General features: G+C 48.5%; 1 long non-coding RNA gene across 2 annotated transcripts in view; it reads right to left on the bottom strand.

The window, feature by feature from the left end:
• LOC113611955 (uncharacterized) overlaps positions 1–21,367 on the bottom strand; it is a 165,394-nt gene that overhangs the window by 34,113 nt on the left and 109,914 nt on the right. For both annotated transcript variants that reach the window (XR_003429665.1, XR_003429664.1), the window contains exon 3: positions 4,624–4,756. This is a non-coding gene — a long non-coding RNA (uncharacterized LOC113611955). The remainder of the gene's footprint in view (positions 1–4,623; positions 4,757–21,367) is intronic.

The following is a 21,367-nucleotide window of genomic DNA, read 5'->3' as shown; positions in this document are numbered from 1 at the left end:
GATAGATAGATAAATGGATAGATAGATATAGATATTTAAATTTAAATTTATGTTTAAATCTATAAAGAGATTTATTTTAAGGATTTGAAGCACATGATTGTGGGGACTGGCAAGTCTGAAATTTGTCGGGCAGGCCAGCAGGTTAGAAACTCAGGCAAGAACTGATGTTGCAGTCTTGAGTCTAAAATTCACAGGGAGGCCAACAGATTGGAAACTCAGACAGGAGTTGACATTGTAGTCTTTCGTTTTGTTTTGTTGAAGTATAGTTGATTTACAATGTTTCAGGTGTACAGCAAAGAATACATAATATATTCTTTTTCAGATGCTTTTCCATTATAGGTTATTACAAGTTATTGAATATAGTTTCCTGTGCTATACAGTAGGTCCTTGTAGGTTACCTATTTTATATACAGTACTAGTGTGTATCTGTTCATCCCAAATTCCCAATGTATCCCCCCCTTTTTCCTTTTGGTAACCATAAGTTTGTTTTCTATGTTTGTGAGTCTGTTTCTGTTTTGTAAATAAGTTCATTTGTATCACTTTTTTTTAGATTCATATAAGTGATATCATATGTTTGTCTTTCTCCAGCTGACTTACTTCACTCAGTATGATCATCTCTAGGTCCATCCATGTTGCTGCAAATAGCATTATTTCATTCTCTTTTATGGCTGAGTAGTATTCCATTGTATATATATATATATACCACATTGACACTGTAGTCTTGACTCTGAAATGTACAGGGCAGGCCAGCAGGCTAGAGACTCGGGCAGGATTTCTATGCTACAGTCTTAAGGCAGAATTCCTTCTTCTCTGGGAAAACTGGTTTTGCTGTTAATGTCTTCAACTGATTAGATGAGGCTCACCCACATTATCCAGGGTAACTTCCTTTACTTACAGTCAACTGATTGGAAATGTTAATAATGTCTACAAAATACCTTCACAGCAACATCTACACTGGGGTTTGACCAAACAACAGCACCATAGCCTAGCCAAGTTGACACATAAAATCTAACCATCACACTTACCCTCTCTGAACCAGCTTTTTCCCCTTTGAAATGAAGACAAAAGTCCCTTATAAGGCTGCTGGGAGAATGAGAACTGATGTATGGTAGGCAGCCTCTCCAATGGCTCCCACGACCTCCATCTCCTGGTATTCACGCCCCTGTGTAATCCCTTCCCCTTGAGTGTCAGTTAGACCTGTTGCCTCAGTTTTAACGAATAGAAATAGAATATGGCAGAAATGATGAGATGTCACTTCTGGGATTAGGCTATAGAAAGACTTGGCTTCCATCTTGCCCACCCTCTCTTTTGCTCAGTCACTCTGAGGGAAGCCGGCTGCCATGTTGTGAGCTGCCTTTGGTGGTGTGGAACTGATGTCTCCAGCCAATAGCCAGTGAAGACCCGAGACTGGCACCAGCCACGTGGGTGAGCTGGGAAGTAGACACCGCCCCCCACCCAAACCACCACCCAGGAGAGCCTCTGGCTCTGGTTGATACCTTAACTGCAACCTCACAAGAGACCCTGGGCCAGAGGCACCCGGTTAGGCCACACCTGGGTTCCTGACCCACAGAATCTGTGAGATAATGAATGTGTGCTGTTTTAGGCCTCTAAGTTTGGAGGTAATTTGTTACACAGCAAGAGATAACTAACATGCATTATGGGTGGTAACTGCCTGGCATATAGTCTCTGGCATACAGTAGGTCAGTAGGTCCTACAGCTTTATGTGAAATTTCTCTCAGAGAGATTTGTATTTTCACAGAAGACTCCATCCCAAAGGCATGATTTTGTCATGGAACTTTTCAGCAGCGTAATGGGAGGGAGGGTACTTCTGAGAACACCTGAGGTCACACTACACAGATGGCCATCAATTCTGATTCCAGGTAAGGCAAAGAGGTAGTCCTCTCCCTCATGGGAGAGGGACTACTAGCTGAGGATGAGCTGAGGCAGGGGCTCTGGCAACTTCCCCAGGAAAATAATCTGTATTGACAACAACAAATACCTATAGAGAGGGCCCTAGAGATACAGTGGGGAGCAAAGGCCTAATGTCACTGATCTCAGAGCACTTGCAGGTCACGGAAGAGGCTAGTAAATAATTACACCAATGCAAATATAATGGTAAACTGACACCGGTCCTCTGCAGGGAAGGAATTTGTACACTAGGAAAGTGACCTAGACTAGAGGCGTCAGGGGAATTTCTTGGAGGAAGGGGCATGCAAGCTGAGATATCAGGACAAGTGGGCATTAACTAGATGAAGAACGAAGGGAAAAGCATTGCAGACAGAAAGCACAGCATGTGCAAATGTCCTGTGATGGGAGGTAACATGGCGTATTTGAGAACTGATAGGGGATCGGTGTGTGGCCAGAAGACAGTGAGGGGGACAGCGTGAGAGAGAGGCTGGGATGGTCAGCAGAGGCCAGACCGTGCTGACCTTGTAGTAAGTTGTAGGTCATGGATCTTTACTTGGAAAACAAAGGGAAGCCATTGGAGAGTTTAAGTGAGGATGTGATGTAATCAGATGTGTGTTGTTTTCTGGAAACTGTGTATAGATTGGATTAGTGGGAGGGGGAGGGGAGGCCGAGTTGGGTATGGCAGTAGCCCGGTGAAGGGGTGCTAGCAGCTTGGACCCTAGTAGAAGCTGTGGAGGCGATAAGATGGGAAGCATCAAGCTGATGCTGTGGAGACGAAAGCCCCAAAACGTGATGTCAGAGAACATTCAATGGATCTGAGTTCAAGTTCTGACTGTGCTTCTTATGAGCTGTGTGGCCTCTGGAAAGTTTCTAAACCTCTCTGTGTTTCAAAGTCCCCATATGGAAAGTAAGCGTAAGAAGGCCAACCTTGCTGGCTGGTTGTGTAGATACGCCTCGAAAGTGCACGGGCAGTGGGCTGAAGCACCCCGTAGACGTCATAGAAGAAAATTCTGACCAAGACAGACAATTTCGCTCTAGCTACAACTGACGTAATGTGTTTTTGCTGTACTGTTTGAGAATATCCAAGTCTGCCACGGAAGACAAGTAAACAAGTGGGCTGGATAAAATGTCACTGATAAGTTCGTAACCAGGGATAGATGTTAGGCAGATGACGTAGAGCAGATGGGTGAACAGAGATAAAAAGAGGTGGAAGGAGCAAGAGATTCCTAATATTCATGAAGCACTAAACATACAAGAGACGAAATATTCATGAGGCGCTAAATATATTTAAGGCACCCGAGGCACTAAATATTCATAATAAACTAAATATACATGAGGCATACGAGGCACTCAATATTCAGCCACCCATTGGTAACACTCATTCTGGCCCCATGTGTCCAAGAAATGCAAATAACCCTGGCTGCTCCCCGGGCTAATTGGAGACGGGCAGCCATGGCCGGGCATGCTGTCTCTGCATCTCTCCAATTGAGCATGAGTGCGACACTGGCCCCAGGCACATTCCAGACTTCTGTGCACCTCAAACCTCAACTGTGGTTTCATACCCACACCATCAGCGGGGAAGGCGGAGGCAGCAGAGAAAGACAAAGCATTGCCCACCCCAGGATGCAGGATGCAGGATGCTGGTACCCTGTCCTAAGTGTTTGAATCTGCCGCGCCTCTCTTTGTGTCTCGCTGTGTTTTCGGCGGCTTCACAATGCTGTGTGATTTGAGCTCTCTATCTTGGTTCGGGAGCCTTTCTTTCCTGTGATCTCTGGGATCGCTTGCTTGGAAGTGTACTGGGTAGCCACGGTTGCCTGGGGGAAGAGGTGTGTTCCCACGTTACAGGTGAGTAACGCTGGAGAATGAAACTCTCCTGGCGCCATGTCAGACAGAACACGGTTCTAAGCAGGTCAGGCATTGCGGTTGGAAGCATGGGAAGGAGGTGTGGCGTGTGGCAAGCCAGCTCTGAGGAAATGGTGATTATCTGCAATGGGTGAGCACTGACTAATGCCAAGGGTGCAGAGCTCAAGAGTCATAGCTGTGGGTGCCTGTAAAGACATTGCAAAACTGAAGTAGGGAGTTACTCGTGTCCACGGTAGACCTGTTTAGTGTCCTGTGAGATTCCTAATCCCTTCGAGTATGTTAATAAGAATTCCCAAACTGGAAAATGGACCCAAAACGCCAAGAGGTTAAGGACCACTATGGTAAGTGCTAGGCTCTGGTGCCGTAGTAAATGGTCCCCTAAATTCTCAGTGACTTAACACAACAAAGATTCATTTTTCATACACACACACACACACACACACACACACACACACACAATATGCCCATTTGGGGTTCGCTGAGGGTCTTGCTTTACCTTGCCCTCACTCCAGGACACTGGTTGATGGGCTGCTACTTAGAATATCCCCATCCATAGTGGCAAAGGAAAGCAGGGTCACTTCCTGCTCGTAACTCATTGGCCATGACTGGTCACATGGCTCCACTCAACCACAGCAGGCCAGGAAGTACCATTCTTCCGTGTGCCTGGACAGCCGGAAACATCTCGTGGATGTCTCTGATTTGACTTCATTCGAATGTATAGAAACTCACGGACGCAGTAGGGTTTGGGGATGAGGGTGTCCAGATTGGACTGCAAGACCCAGACCCCGCAAGACTACCTTCAGAAGACCTCGTGAGGTTTTCCAACTCCGCCACCATCCTCAGTAGACTGACCTCAAGGTCCTCTGCTTCCACAAAAGCATTTATTCCAAGAGAAGGCAGCTGATGACAGCCATCCAGAGAGGCAGGGTTTCCATCTTCAGAGACACATCAGAGCGATACATGCAGTGGCCAGAGGAGGAAGGGTCTGGAAAGAAAGGTGATAGATGGAAGGACATCAGGGCAGCCGCGTAAACTTGGCATGACTTTTCCAATTTAACTCGGTAATAAACACTTGGCTTTTTAAATAGCATTTGCTTTAAGTAGCCCTGTTAATTAGTATTAATTAGCAGCTTGCCTCCTAATTGGTGGTTTGCAAGCCAGGAAGTTGAGGTGGGGAGTGGGGTGAAGGTAAAGGTGAGAGGAGAGAGGGGCTTCTAGCTTTCTAGAATGAGCAATTAGCAATCATTCACATGAAAACTGGGATGCTTCCAAGATTGATAAATTCCCCAGAGCAGTTACCCCTGGCTGGATTCGCTCGCTATTATGCTTGACGCAAACATACACCCAGCTTCCTTGCACAGGTGGCTGCGGTGGCTTTGGGCCAATAATCCTTTCTCTCCAACCCTCTCTGAGCCCTGGACCAACGAAACTTTACAAACCCCTTTCAGAGGCATTGCCCTCTTGCCCGAGCCTGTTCCAGCGTGTTCTCTTTCATCTGTGGCCTTGCTAAAGAACCCCGTCCAGGCAGAAGTTGCCAGATCTTTGGGAGTGTCCTAGGTTTCTGTCCCCTGGGGAGAGGAAGTGTGCCAGCTTGGAGAACTGGCTCCAGTCAGATGGAAGGGAAGAGAGCTGGTTTCCGGAAGGTCACTGAAATGTTAACCCCTGAGCTTTGGAATCACCGAGATTGGGTCCAAGTTCCAGCTCCTCTGCTTGCTATCTGTGTGACCTTGGGCTCATTACTTGTAACCCCTCCGAGACTGTTTTCTCATGCTGCTGATAAGAGAAACTTTTTTGTATAGACTTGCTGTGAGAGTAAATGAAATCATGTGTGCTAAGTGCTCACCGCTTTGCCTAGCATATAGGGAGCGCTCACTAAATGGTATCTATTATTATAAACAAATATTAGACTCATTAGATGAAAGTTCAGCCCTAATGAGGTCCTCAGCACAGACCTAAATTTGAAGCTAGACCTTTAGCACCTGCCACCAGGAGACCTCAGTCTCTCCTGGGCACCTAGAATCCAGTTGGCTTTGATAGATGATATCCAGCTCCTCAGGGGAGCCTGGAAACAGCAGCTAGCCTGTCAGCAATGTCTTAAACAACCCCATGGGTTGTGGAAAGAGCTTGAAGCCCAGCCGGCTTTTCCTGGTGTGCTTCAAGGCCTAGGAGGGTTACCTGACTTCAGCTTGTTCTAGACCCATGTTCTAGGGGACCCTGGCAGTCCTCATTCAGCCCTTGGCCCTAGGTACCAAATCATTTATAGAGGTTTCCTCTCATGGCATTTGTTATGTGCACCAATGAAGGTGACTTTCAATTGTAAGTAACAGTAACCAGTCACAGTGGCCTAAACAAGATAGTGTCCTTCTTTCATGCACAAAAGTCCAGAAGAATGAAGCCCAAGACTGGTAAGGTGGCCCTATTCCACCTAGTCCTTAGAGATCTGGGCTCCTACTATCTTATCACTCAAGTGTGCATGGTCTCCATTCCCAAGGTCACCTCTTGGTCGAAGATGGCTTCTCCAGTTCCAGCTTCCATGTCCACGTTCCAGCCAGCAGAATGGAGGACAGGTAGAAAAAGGGGCAAAGGATACATGTCAGCTGTCTTTTTTTTTTTTTAACGTCTTTATTGGAGTATAACTGCTTTACAATGCTGTGTTAGTTTCTGCTTTATAACAAAGTGAATCAGTTATACATACACATATGTTCCCATATCTCTTCCCTCTTGCGTCTCCCTCCCTCCCACCCTCCCTATCCCACCCCTCTAGGGGGTCACAAAGCACAGAGCTGATCTCCCTGTGCTATGCAGCTGCTTCCCACTAGCTATCTATTTTACATTTGGTATTATATATAAGTCCATGCCACTCTCTCACTTTGTCACAGCTTACCCTTCCCCCTCCCCATATCCTCAAGTCTATTCTCTACATCTGCATCTTTACTCCTGTCCTGCTCCTAGGTTCTTCAGAACCATTTTTCTTTTTTTTAGATTCCATATATATGTGTTAGCATACGGTATTGGTTTTTCTCTTTCTGACTTACTTCACTCTGTATGACAGTCTATGTCTATCCACCTCACTACAAATAACTCAATTTCGTTTCTTTTTATGGCTGGGTAATAGTCCATTGTATATATGTGCCACATCTTTTTATTTTTTAACATCTTTATTGGAGTATAATTGCTTTACAGTGTTGTGTTAGTTTCTGCTGTATAACAAAATGAATCAGCAATATGTATACGTATATCCCCATATCCCCTCCCTCTTGCATCTCCCTCCTACCCTCCCTATCCCACCCCTCTAGGTGGTCACAAAGCACCGAGCTGATCTCTCTGTGCTATGCGGCTGCTTCCCACTAGCTATCTATTTTACATTTGGTAGTGTATATATGTCCATGCCACTCTCTCACTTCATGCCAGCTTACCCTTCCCCCTCCCCATGTCCTCAAATCCATTCTCTACATCTATCAGCTGTCTTTGAAGGAAAGCTCCCAGAAACTTGCCACATGACCTTTCTCATTACATCTCAGTTTGGTCATGTGACCACACACGGCTGCAAGGAGGCATGGAGGAGAGATGGTTAATCTGCAAGAGAGGGAAACATAAAGGAGACACACAGAGAAGTAGGAAGTGAGAGGTTTATCTCCTTCCATTAGGAAAGTCTCATTTGGAGCTGCAGTTAGCTAGAGTTGGTTTGTAACTTGCAGTCCAAACAACAACCAAGACAATCGTTTTCAAGGTCGTTTCCCTAACCCGGCACTAATGGTGTTGTCTACACCAATATACCTAAGAATAATCATGTAGAGGTGTTTGTTTTAAACGTCCATTTTCTGATCCCATTCACCAGAAATTCCAATTCCCTGGGTCTGGGGGGCCAAGACCTGCATTTTTAGCAATCTCCCTGCCACCCAGCCACAATTCTGTTGTAAGCAGTCCAAGGACTACAGTTTGAGAAATACTGGTTTACAGCCAGTTCCGAGATATATCAGTTACTACTGCTGTGTAACAAACAGCCCTGAACTTACTGGCTTAAAACAACATCATATTATTTTGCTCACAAATCCTGTGGGTCAGGAAATTGGAAAGGGTATAACAGGGGCAGCTTGTCTCTGCTTCATAATGGCTGGGGCCTCAATTGGGAAGACCTGAAGGCTGAGCCTGTCTCAAAGGTTGGGGCCTGGAATGACCTGGAGGCTCCCCCAGTCATGCATCCAGGGGCTTTTGGCCTGGACCTCAGCAGGCTCTATCAGCTGGAACACCTACACGTGGGCCTGTCCGTGTGTCTTGGGTGTCCTCACAGCATGGTCCCTGGGTTCTAAGAGCCAGAATCCCAAGAGAGAACCAGGAGGAAACTCGCTGGCCTTTAATGACCTAGCCTCGGAAGTCAGACAGTGTCACTTCAGCTGTAGTCACAGGCCACCAGATTCAAGGAGGAGGGGACATAGATCCCCCTCTACCTTACATTGTAAAAGAGCATTTGGGATGAATGAGAGCTCTTGTTAGAAAATATCGTCTTCCACGAGGAGGAAACCTGGGCATCTGCAGAGGCAGAGGGACCTTAGGAAATGCCAGGTGGGCGGGCTTCTGGTCCCCACCCTGCTGGGAGCAAATCTCCCCTCCTCCTATCCGTTTTGTGTGATGACCTTTTTCATCAGCCAAGATTCTGCCTTTCTCCCAGGTCCTGACCTGGAACTCAGAGCCTGAGGCCAGGAGAATGGGGCCAGCCTTTTCGCATATGACTCCATCGACTCCTCAGGCCTCCAGAAGGTGCCAGTGGTGTATTGGTCTTGCGGTCCCCGTTGGCTTTGCAGGATCCTGTGTGGGAGCCTCAAGGGGGAGCTGATCCAGACATGGAGGAAACCTCTGGCCGGATTCCACCTGGGGTGTGTCAAGGAACTCCATTCAGTATTTTTAAAAATCATCTGTCACATGGCTCTTTTGCCAGCTTAGAATAATTGCCAAGTTTTTGCTCCCTAAACTGCATGGAAGGTACAGAGGAATTCTCTTTTCTTCTTTTTAATGTCAATTTCAACAGTGCCCTGTAATGGGATTCTTCACAAAGGAAACACAGCCTGAAACCATGGTGCTGCATTCCTGGGGCCTCTGTCTACTCTGGCTGGGGCCTCAAACGTGCAGCATTTCGAGGGCACGGACCCAGCTTCTGCTTGGCTGATTTCTTACCCGGGACCATGCTGGCAGGCTTGGCGAAGCCCCCTGAACTGGAGGATGGCCCCCGTACTAGCCACACTACCCTTGACCTACTGGATGCCGTTCCTTTTTGTTAAAATCAAGAGTAACCTTAGACTAACCTCACAGAACTTCATCTGGTCTTCTCACCTTCCAGATGAGGGAACAGAGACCAGAAAGCCAAAGTGACCCATCTAAAGCCATGTGGTTGCCCAAGCCTGAAAGCCTGAACGCTTTCTGACCCCTCCTACGGCTCTTTTATGAGCGGGTCTTCGAAAGGGGCGCACCTCTCCCATCTTGCTAATTAGTAAAATGCCTCTCTTGTCCTTCCCTTTTTCTTTCTTTTTTTTTTAAATTAATTTTTATTGGAGTATAGCTGCTTTACTTCTTCCCTTTTTCTAAGCGCTTCCTCCCTTCCCTATGTACACGACCCTCTGCATTTGCTGTTCCCGTCAACAGATGGAACAGACATTTATTTGAGCTGATGTGTGCATTCAGCTCCCTCTGGAATGAACTTGCTGCTGATGGCTGTCATGGTTCAAGCTGTCATTCAAATAATGTGTGACTCTTCGATCCGGGCTTTGCCCCTAATAAACCCCTCAATGGCACTCTTAGGAAATCTTGGGTGTCTTTTTTTAATGTTGCCATCACAAAAAGCCTCCAGTGTCTGACAGAGGACAGAACTAGCCCATAGGCATCACTCAGGGAGGTTTTAAACAAGCCTGCCAATTCTTTGACCCCTCTCCCATCCAGAGGCGGCATCGACATCCTTTCCCCTTGAATCTGACATGGCCCAGCGACTCACTCGGAACCAACAGAACGCAGCGGAAGTGAATGACCTCCCAGGCGAGGTCAGCTGAGGCCGTGAAGCTTCCACCTGGGTCTCCCCATCAAGACCCTCTCTCTCTACGTGTCACCTCCAGGGACACTTCCTCTCAGACCCCAGCCGCAATGCTGTGAGACCCCAAGCCACACGAGAGGCATCCTAGATGTTGCATGCAGTTTGGCAGGCCCCTCTGAGCCCAGCCTTCAAGTCATCTCAGGTGCTAGCCTTGTGACTAAAGGAGCTTCCAGATGATTCCAGCCCCCAGCCGTTTGCGTCACCCCAGCCCTCTAATCTCCCAGCTGAGGTCCCAGTCATCGTAAAGCAGAGACACGCTGTCCCTGTCCAAATTCCTGACCCACGAATCCGTGATCAGCATAAAATGCTTGTTTTAAGTCACCAGGCTCCGGAGTGGTTTGCTACTCGGCAATAGTGACACCATCCAACGGGGTAGGGGAGGTTTTTGCAAAATATCCGAGACCCCCAGGCTCAGAAACCCACGGGGCACGTGGGCTCATCACCAATGATCTTAGGTAGAAAATGAAAGGGGAGCTGGTACCAAGTTCCCAGGCTAGCTCCTCGAAGGTGCTTCTGGGAGAAAATGGAAGAACCCTAGAGCGGGTGGTTTCACACCTTCTGTTCCCTCCACCTGGAATACCCTTCCCTGTTCTTTTGCCCAGCCAGCTGCTACTTATCACCCAACACTTGGTTCAGGACGAGTCCCTTTTCTGGAATCCATGACGGCCTATATCTCCCCCCTTTAGGGCACTCAACCACAGTATATTTCAACTGTCTTCCCAGTTAGACTGGGAGTTTCTGGAGTTTGGCAACTCTCTCTTGCCAGTTCAGAACGTGGCCTGCCCGCAAAGCTGGTCTCCTCCCCCTCTGCACCTCCCCCTCCCCCCTCCTCCCACTCCTTCCCTTTCTCTCTGACACTCTGGGCTCTGCTCTACCCCCTCTTTCTTGTTGCCCAGCAGGGGCTCTGAGCCCCCCTCCCTCTCGTTCTGGGGCTCAGCTGAATTTCCCTCCACTACCGCGGATTCAGCCCCATGCCTGCTTCTCCTGTTTTGGCTGGTGCCGACTTTTGCGATTAACAAGGGATGATAAAGTCCTTTCTAGACTCCTCTCCAGGGACCTGAGACTCAAGAGCAGACCTCAGGAGGACGTGCACTCCAGGCGGGCCCCAGCAGTCTCCCCAGTCGCCATCTGGGCCGCCGCATGAGGGCGCGGCAGCAGGAGATGGGCAGGGTGAAAGGAGGCCGAGTGGGGCCTGATCTGTCTAGAAAGTGTCACTGGCCTTTCCCACACTGAGTCGTGTCACAGAAATTGTTGCTGACAGGGGTCAGGTGGCCTAACACTGAATTTGGAGGGCGGGGATCAGTGTGAATGACACCTCGCACAGAGAAGGGGCCCAGGAGGCCCACAGGGCTAATGAAGGCGGCCAGGCATTGTGAACGGCCTGCAGGACACTCCGGGGGCATAGCGGGGAGGCTGGGAGAGGTCTTAGCCCCGAGGGGAAGAATGCCCATGTCAGGGAAGGCACATTAACTCCTCAAAGGCCGTTGAGCTGGGCCTGTGATTGACAGGTGGGCGCTGTCAATCAGGGGAAGCTGCCGATGAGAGAGTGGGCCACCAGACACAAAAGGGGACATGTTTGATGAGCTCTGGGGGCTGGGCCCGAGTCACAAGGAGCCTGCAACTTGATGGCAGAGACCAGAGTTTTAACTGGGGCCCTCTGCGGCCCAGGCGTGGGTCTATGAGAGGATGTCTGTCTTGGGGAAATTGTCAAAAGGAAGCTGGCTTGTCAATGATGTTGGCGCCAGATCCTCGAGCTTGCCTTAGTTATTCGATAAGGCACTTGGTCACAAATGCAGTGCACAGACGATGACATTGTGTGTGTTGGAGAGGCTCTCCAAGGAGGGGGTTGGGGACTTGGCAGTGACGGTTTAATTGTGCAAAGGATTCAGGACTTGATAAGTACCAAATAAATATCTGATCGCTTACTCATATAGCACTAGTGCTCCAAATTGCATTTTTAATATAAAGTCCCAACATACTATTTTCTAAGTTTAAAGATTAATTTAAATTAGATGTAGGCAGTCGTTCTAGAAAATATTTGGAATCTATAAAGTACAGAATGGTGGGGGGAGGGGCATCTTCCCTCCGAAAGTCAGTCATTGCCAGCATCAGGGTATGTTTAGCTCCAGTCTTTTTACTTATACGTCTTTTAAAACATAATTGTGATCAACTGTACACACAATTTGGTAATTTGCTCTTTTCTTTCTCAACGTAGTGATACAAGCATTTTTCATGTTATTCCAAACTCGTGGTAAACATCATTTTTAATGGCTACGTAATATGGATTGGATTTTCAATTTTCATTAAATCTCTGTTTTATCTTCAGCCTGATTGCTTTGAGGAGCCTAATTTCTGCCAGTCCTCATCTGCTTATCTGTTTATCAGGAGTCGCATTTCCACCATGGCTCTCCCCTTTTCTGAGGCGGGGCGGGGAGGACAAGAAAGAGGGTTCCAAAGGGGACAGACGCAGCTTCCACGCGGGGTAACTGGCCAGCCAGAGACACTGTCAGGGCAGGACCACCGTGGGCCCTAGGTGTCCTGTGGTCAGTCTCAATTTCAAACATTCTGTTCTGATGTGTCCATAAGTACACTGGTTCTTCCAGAGACCACGTGGCCCACTTAGGATTAAAAGATATGGTCCCCTTGGGACTTTTCTGGCGGTCCAGTCGTTAGGACTCTGCGCTTCCACTGCAGGGAGCACCGGTTCAATCCCTGGTCGGAGAACTAAGATCCCACATGCCGCTCAGACAAAAAAAAATAAAGTAAAAATAAACCACTAAGTTAAAAAAAAAAAAAGAGGAAAGAAATCATGACTCCTTCAAGTAGATAAATGGTACAGGATGTTCAGTTCATTAAGGGACGCCCCTCAGTGTCTGTGTGTCTGTGTGTCTGTGTACAGTTCTGTGAATTTTAACACGTGTATAGATTCTCATAACCACGACCACGATCGGGATATAGAACATTTCCATCATGCCAAACAATTTTTTGTGCTACCCCCCTTTGTAGCCAAGCTCTCCCCCACCGTTAATGTCTTGCAACCACTGATCCATTCCCTGTCACTATAGGGTCATCTTTTCCAGAACCTCATACAAATGAAATCACGCGGCATCTAAGCAGTTGAAGACTGGCTTCTTTCACTCAACAGAATGCCTTTAAGATTCAGCTAAGTTGAGTATATCAATAAACCACTTCTTTTTGTGGCTGAATAGCTTTCCATCATGTGGGTATATCACCATTTGTTTAACCATTCACTTGCTGATGAATATTTGGGTTGTTACCAGTTTGGGGTGATTAGGAATAGAACTGCTGTGGACATTCATGGACAGATTTTTGTGTGAACATAGATTTTTACTTCCCTTGGGTAAATAACTGAGGCATGAGATTGCTGGGTCATATGGAAATTGTATGTTTAACTTTATAATAAAATGCCAAACCGTTTTCCAGAGTGGCTGTCCTATTTAACATTCCTACCAGCAACCTACGAGAGTTCCAGTTGCTCCACAGCCTCATCAGCACTTGCTATGGTCAATGTTTTTTGATTTTAGCCATTCTGATAGGTAGGTAGTGTGTATCTCATCATTTCCCTCACGGCTAGTGATGTTGAACATCATTTTCTGTTTATTTGCCATCTGTTATCCTCTGATGAAGTGTTCAGGTCTCTTGACCATTTTTAATTAAGCTGTTAGTCTTCTTACTGTTAAGCCTTGAAAATTCTTTTACACATTTGGTATACAAGTCTTTTGTCGGATATGTGATTTGCAGATACTTTCTCCAGTCTGTAGGTTGCTTTTTCATTCTCTTAACAGTGTCTTTCACAGAACAAAAGTGTTCACTTTTGATCAAGTCCAATTCATCAATTTTTCTTTTATAGATTACTCTCTTGGTCTCGTGTGTGAGGACTCTGCCTAACCCTAGATCATGAAGATTTCCTCCTATATTTTCATCCAAAAGTTTTATAAGTTTTACACTTTACATTTAGACCTGTGGTCCATTTTGAGTAAATTTTTGTATAAAGTGTAAGGTTTAGGTTGAGGTTCACTTTTTTTGCTTATGGATGTCCTACACCAATTGCTCCTACACCATTTGTTGAAAAGACTGTCCTCCTTCCACTGAATAGCTTTGTACCTTTGTCAAAAATCGACTGGCCATATTTTGGTGGGTCTATGTCTGGACTCTCTATTCTCTTCCATTGATCTGTGTCTATCCCTCTGCCAATACGACACTGTCTTACTGTAACTTTATAGTAAGTCTGAAAATCAGGTAGTGTGATTGTTCCAACTTTCTTCTTTTTTTTTTTTCCCAAAATTTTTGGGCTCTTTTATTTCCTTTTCCTCTCCATACCCATTTTAGAATCAGCTTGTCTATACCTGCAAGAAATCCTGCTGGGGTTTTGATTGGAACTGTATTAAATATATAGATTGATCTGAGAGGAAATTGGCATCCTTGCCATGTTGAGTCCTCTGATCCATGAACGCAGTATGTCTTCCCCACCTTGTTTGGTTTCTTTGATTGATTTAAGAATTTTCTTCCCCAGCTGGGAGAAGGCGACATCGCAAAATGTTTGGTTTTGAGTTGAATAGAACACTGTCTGCAATGGATACTTCACTTTACCCGGGCACGTCTTACTCCCTTCAAGCCCAGTAGAGACGCCTTGATTTTCACTGGCAATCTTATACTTTGGGGGCAGGGTGAGAAGAGAAACTTATCAGACTCACTTGTGCATCTGCTGGAGAACCGTGTTGAGGTGTTGGTGCATACATGGGTGCCCTCACATACACACATGTGTACATAGTGTCCACACGTGCTCACGCATACACACGTGTGGATGTCCACGCGTGCACAAATATACATGTGGGTGCCTAGATATACACACACGTATCCCTGCACACAAGCATACATATGTGGGTTTCTGCATCTACACACACACAGCCTTGTAGAGGCGGCCCCCACCCTCCTCTCTGTTTTAAGCAGCCACGTGACACCGGGCTGAGAAGAAGGAAGGCTGTTTGCTTCACATGCGGAAAGCTGGTGGAAACGTGACCTTGAAAGAAACAGCATAAATGCACATGTAGAGAGCTTCTTAGCAACTGCTTGTTGAGAAAATGAAAGGAATCAGGGAAAAGGGAGGAGCCGGCTCCCATCGTGTTCTCAAGGCTTTCTCAGGTTCCCGAAAGGGAAGGGGAGAGAAACGGGTGACGCCTGGAGCCCTCGGGCTGGGAAAATGAGCCACGTTGACATAAATCGAGTCAGGAAAGGAAGGACGTACCACAGACCACAGTGCAGCCACTTATCTTAGTGCGGTGCCGGCCTCACCTGCTGTGAGCACGGCTGCCATCCCCGGGCTCGGTAGCATCAGCCCCACTTTACAGAAACAGCCTGGGAGAGATTAACGAACTTGCCCAAAGTCTCCCAGTGAAGGGCAGAGGGTGGCTGCAGACTCTGAACTGTCAGCCTCCGTGTTCCTTGCTCTGCAGTTTCCTGTCAAGCCCTCGGGCTGAGAAATGGCCGAGGTGGTCACTTCGGGCTGCCTAATGATTCACCTGGAAGGCCGCAGCCCTGCGGGATCTCAGGATTCAGGGGCCACCGAGATCAGGGAGGCTCCAGCTCCCCTCTCCCAGCTGACAAAACAGAGGCACAGGGGGAAGGCCCCATGACAAGGCAATGGCTAGCTGGACACAAGCCCCCTCTCACCTCCTGCTTCACCACATCACCTGGCTTCTCAGGGTGACTGCGGTTGGAGAACCCAGGATGCGGCAAGACAGACCTCAGGAATTCTCACTAATCCTTCCATGATGAGGCCCCGGGGGGTTCGGATGGGGCAAGGGGCACAAGTTAGTGGCCAGGCCCAGGGACCCATGCTTCTCCACGCTGAGGACTTATTTGAATATGCAGAAGCTGTGGAGCCAGAGGGCAGGAGAAACAGTGGTTTAGGTGGGAGGGCCTTGGAGTCACCCTGCCTGGGTGCAAATCCTAACTTCCTAAGTAAGACCCCGTGCAACAAATTCGCTTCTCCATGCCTCAGTTTCCTTATGCATTAAATGCGGATATGTAGTAGAGCTCTCCAGAGAAGTAGAACCAATAGAATATATATATATCTATATAGCTATCTGGACATATCATATATATAGAGAGAGATTTATTATGAGGAATTGACTCACATGATTATGGAGGCTTAGAAGTCCCAAGACCTGCAGTCAGCAAGCTGAAGACCCAGGAGGGCTGATGGTATAAGTTCCACTCTGAGGGCAGGAGAAGACCACTGGCCCGGCTCACCAGTCAGGCAGATGAAGTTCCCTCTTACTCAGCCTCCTCCTTCTAGTCAGGCCTTCAACTGATTGGGTGAGGTCCACCCACATGGGGGAGAGCAATCTGCTTTACTCAGTCTCCAGATTCAAATGTTAACCTCAGCCAGAAACACCCTTGCAGACACACCCAGAATAATGTTTGAGCAAACGTCAGGCCCCCTGTGGCCCAGGGACACCTGCAATGAACCATCGCAGGATGCTAACAGTATTGCCAAAGGACTGTCTTGGGGGATAAATGAGGTCTCCAAAGCATTTGGAATAATTGTTGGCATATCCTATGTACTTAATAAGCATGGGGGGAGAGGACGTTGATAGGACGGATGGTGACACTGATGAGGATGGTAGGGGATAGCTGGTCAGGACCCTCACATTTCCAATGGGTGACTTAGGGAGTGGCTGGCAATGGTCACTGTTCTATGTGTGATACGAAGAGTTTACTACAGAAGCTAGAGACTCTGTTTTGGGGGAAGACACATAGATGGAAACAGCCAGTCCTCACAGCGGCCAAAAATCCCATCCTGATCCATCTCTGACTCCTCCAGGAAGATTAAGCTGCGGCTTCCTTGCCCCTCAAGACATAACACCAGGGGCTTCCCTGGTGGCGCAGTGGTTAAGAATCTGCCTGCCAATGCAGGGCACACGGGTTCGAGCCCTGGTCTGGGAAGATCCCGCATGACGCAGAGCAACTAAGCCCGCGCACCACAACTACTGAGCCTGCGCTCTAGAACCCACAAGCCACAACTACTGAAGCCCGCACGCCTAGAGCCCGTGCTCCGCAACAAGAGAAGCCACAGCAGTGAGAAGCCCGCGCGCCGCAACAAAGAGTAGCCCCCGCTCGCGGCAACTAGAGAAAGCCCGCGCGCAGCAACGAAGACCCAACGCAGCCAAAAATAAATAAATAAACAAATAAATAATTTATGTAAAAATAAAAAGAGACATAACACCACTTCCCTCACCATCTTGGTTCAGTAGATACAAGATGTACCCGCACCCCAGGATGGACAGAGCCGCATATTAGAGCAATTACCCAGAGCAACCCATCAAAACGTCTACAACAAACGCTTGAATGATGCTGCAGATGTGCATCTTGGGCACATCCCAAATGTATCCACACATTCCCATTGTGTCCGCCCACAGCCTCCGCCCCGGAATCAGGCCCACCGGCCGCTGCAGCCGGCACAGAGGCGAGCTTAGACACCAGAGGCCAAGCGGCTCAGTCCTTCCCACCTCCCTCAGAGCAAGCACCTCCTCATCTGTTTCCCTGAAGCTCTTAACTCAGAACAGCTGAGTGGACAACGCCCTAAAATCCTGCCTTCCTCCTCATTCCTTCCTTGAAGAGATACCCGTAGGTAAATATTTTCTCCGGAGAGAAGAATTTCTCCAGTAGAAACCGTCAGCCAGCAGAGTGGCTGTGAGAGGCCTCCACATGTTTTCAGCTCTCACACAACCGCCATCTGGTGCCGTGGACGTGATGTGTCAAGTGTGCACGTGCACGCACACACGCACGCGCGCGCGCACGCATGCACACAGAGGATGGGCCCCTATTCCCCGTCACTCACCCTAGTCAGTCCCGCAGAGCTCACTATAAATCACCTTCCCCCTCAGCCGCCCAGAAAGCCAGCCGCTGAGGTGTCCCCTTTTCACGTTAATCAGGATCTTCCCTCCTGGGACAGGGGCCTTCTCGCTGCTGGGGCCCAGCCCCCTGTGAGGAGGGGACTCGGGGGACCCCCCTGTGAAATGAAGCCTTGCCACCACGGGGCACTCTGAGAGTCTCCCATGAAGGCCACTTTTCTTCTAAACCTGCGATTAAGTGCAATTACAGAATCCCTGCACTGTTACATATTTGTCCCAATTCTGCTCCGCAGCAGCCTTTGTCCTAAGCCAGAGTCACATCTCTGAGGTTTAGACTGGAGCTGAAGAGCTATTTAGAGGCTTCTACTCTGTACCCAGCGGCTTCTCTGCTGGACCCTCGGCTTTGTTTTCCTTGGCGGGGCGTGTCACGGACAGCCGACGGGCAAACCTCGCCAGGAAAGCAGGCCGAGAATCAGTGGAAGGAGGCCGCCTTTCTGCGCCTTGAACACGCACCTCTCACCCCGTGACACAGGCAGCTCAGATGGGAAGAAGCCACCAAGAGCCCTTCCTTCCTTCATCTCACCGGCCCGGACCGAAAAAGTACCATAACCTCCAGGAAAGCATGTTTACCTGGAGGGGCCTTTGAGTCACGTGGGAACAAGGCTGGGGTCTGTGGGTGGAGGGGAAGGTCTTCGCAGGGTTTCTGGAAGCAGTGTAAATCCAAGCCACGTGAGAAAAATAAGTACCTAGCACAGTGCCTGCCCTATGGTCGTGCTAACGTGTAGAAAGGTGGGCTAGAGGGAAACAGGACACAGCAGAAGCGCCTCGGAGAAGGCTTCTGTTCAGGAAAAGTCTCTGTTGACTAGCAGCCTCACGGTTTTTTGTTTTTTTGCGGTACACGGGCCTCTCACTGTTGTGGCCTCTCCCGTTGTGGAGCACAGCCTCCGGACGCGCAGGCTCAGCGGCCATGGCTCACAGGCCCAGCCGGTCCGCGGCATGTGGGATCTTCCCGGACCGGGTCACGAACCCGTGTCCCCTGCATCGGCAGGCGGACTCGCAACCACTGCGCCACCAGGGAAGCCCCAGCCTCACGGTTTTTATCACAGCGTCCCTCGCCCAGAGCAGCAGAGCTCTGCTGTAGCAGAATAATGCCCCACAGTGGAAAAACTTGCCTCTTTCCCACCCTCCATTTTGTAGGAAAACAGAAAACAACCTGGGGAGAAGTGTCTGGCCTAATAACGATGGAGTTAATGCTGAGCTGAGGGTCACAGCTTCCTGCTTTGCCCCAGGCCAGCAGCCCTCCTGTGGTCATTAATCCTCGGCAAGTGCTTAAGTGGAGGCCAGGAATCAGTTCCTCTGGCCTCACTAGACCCACCACGAAACTAGGACGGTGGGCCCCGTGTTTTACCCCTGGAGTCGGTGTTTGCCCGGACGCTGGGCCGAGTGACTGCCAAAGGCCTGTGTCTGCTCGAAGTTTTGTGACCTCTGTGGGCCTGCGTCTGCCACAGGCCTGCATCCACCAGGGGCCTGTGTCTGCCTGAGCCTTTGCTATAGGTTCTGTGACTGCCGTGGGCCTCTGTCCACTGAGGGCTCTGGACCTGCCATAGTGAAGCCCAGAAACCTGTGGGGAGAGAGGCAGAAGGAATTACTAGCAGTGGTATTACTAGGTATTGCTTTCCTAAAGGCAAAAGAATTTTCAAAGGAATTAAAAAAAAAAAAAGAACTTTGGGAAGGCTATCACAATTGTCCCATTGTGAAATGCTTCAGCAAGAAGAGAGAAGGACACACTTTATCTCTTGAAAAATCAGTTCTTTGAGGACCTTCTAAAAGAACTGGGTTGACTGGGTCTCATGGGCTGAATTGTGCCCTCCAAAAATTCCTGTGTTGAAGCCCTAACCCCTATGACCTCAGAATGTGACTGTATTTGGAAATAGGGTCTTAAAGAGGTGATTAAGTTCAAATGAAGCCATTAGAATGGGCCCTAATCCACCATGACTGGTGTCCTTATAAGAAGAGGAAATTTGGACACACAGGCACAGAGGGAAGACCATGTGAGGACCCAGGGAGAAGGCAGCCATCTGTAAGCCAGAGAGAGAGGCCTCAGAAGACACTAACCTTGCCCCGACACCTTGATCTTGGACTTTTAGATTTTAGAACAGTGAGACAATAAATTTCTATTGTTTAAGCCACCCAGTCTGTGGCCCTTGTTATGGCAGCCTCAGCAAACGAATACACTAGGCTACAGTAGATGAATGTTTAGGTCTGGTTTGTTTGTTGCTTTGTTTCCCCGACACATGTCATATAACTCCCAATGAGAAAAAGTTCACCATAGTCTCATAACGAACGACTCTAAAACCTAGTGGGTTAAAAACCCAGCAATCACTTATTTTACTCACAATTCTGTAATTTGGGCAGGGCTCGGTGGGGACACCTTGTCTCTCCTCCATGCAGCGCCAGCTGGGCTGACCTGATTAGGGTGTCGAGGACTGTATTAGTTATCTCTTGCTGCCTAACAATTTACCCCAACACTTAGTAGCTTAAGAAGACATGTACAGGGGCTTCCCAGGTGGCGCAGTGGTTAAGAATCTGCCTGCCGATGCAGGGGACACGGGTTTGAGCCCTGGTCCGGGAAGATCCCACATGCCACGGAGCAACTAAGCCCGTGCGCCACAACTACTGAGCCTGCGCTCTAGAGCCTGTGAGCCACAACTACTGAAGCCCGTGCCCCTAGAGCACATGCTCCTCAACAGGAGAAGCCATTGCAATGAGAAGCCCACGCACCTCAATGAAGAGTAGCCCCTGCTGGACGCAACTAGAGAAAGCCGCATGCAGCAATGAAGACCCAACACCGCCAAAAAGAAATAAATTAAAAATAAATAAATTTTTTGAAAAAAGAAGAAGAAGAAGACATGTATAACCTCACAGAGTTTCTGTGGGTCAAAAATCTGGGTGGTTTAGCTGGGTGCCTCCTTTAGCTGGGTGCCTCTGGCTTCAGGTGCCTCATGAGATCGCAGTCAAGCTGCTAGCTGTATTTGGGTTCTCTTCCGAAGGCCTGGCTGGTGAGGAATCTGCTTCCAAGCTCACTCACATGGCTGACATCAGGTCTTAGTCTCTCACCACATGGGTCTTTCTACAGGACTGCCTCAAAACATGGCAGCTGGCTTCCCCCAGGGCAAGAAATGCAAGAAAGAGAGAGTGTGAGAGAGTATCCAAGGCAGAAGCCACAGTCTTTTTATAATCTAATCTTGGGAGTGTCATCCTATCGCTTCTGCTGGATGGAAGCTAGGTACTCGGTCTCGTCTACATTAAGGGGGAGGAGTTGACACAAGGGTAAGAATACCACTGCTGGGTTCCATCTTAGATGCTCCCTACCACAAGGATTGACTTTCAAGATGGCTCTCTCACATGACTGACAAGTTGGTACTGGGTGTTGGCTGGAAGCTGAGCTGGGGCTGTGGGCTGGGAATCACGGTTCTTCTCCATGGGCTGCTCGAACTTCCTCACAGCATGATAGCTGGGTTCCCAGAGCAAGTGTCCCAAGAGAGTAAGGCAAGAGTACATTACATTTTTATGACTTAGCCTCTGAAGTCTCAGAGCATCACTTCTTCCATACTCTGTTTGTTGAAGCAGTAACAAAGGC

The sequence above is a fragment of the Aethalodelphis obliquidens genome, unplaced genomic scaffold, assembly GCF_003676395.1.
Source record: "Aethalodelphis obliquidens isolate GAN/ISIS:26980383/991018 unplaced genomic scaffold, ASM367639v1 scaffold71, whole genome shotgun sequence".
Classification (NCBI taxonomy): domain Eukaryota; kingdom Metazoa; phylum Chordata; class Mammalia; order Artiodactyla; family Delphinidae; genus Aethalodelphis; species Aethalodelphis obliquidens.
Note: the sequence above shows the minus strand (reverse complement) of the source record. Positions and strands in the feature narration are given on the sequence as shown.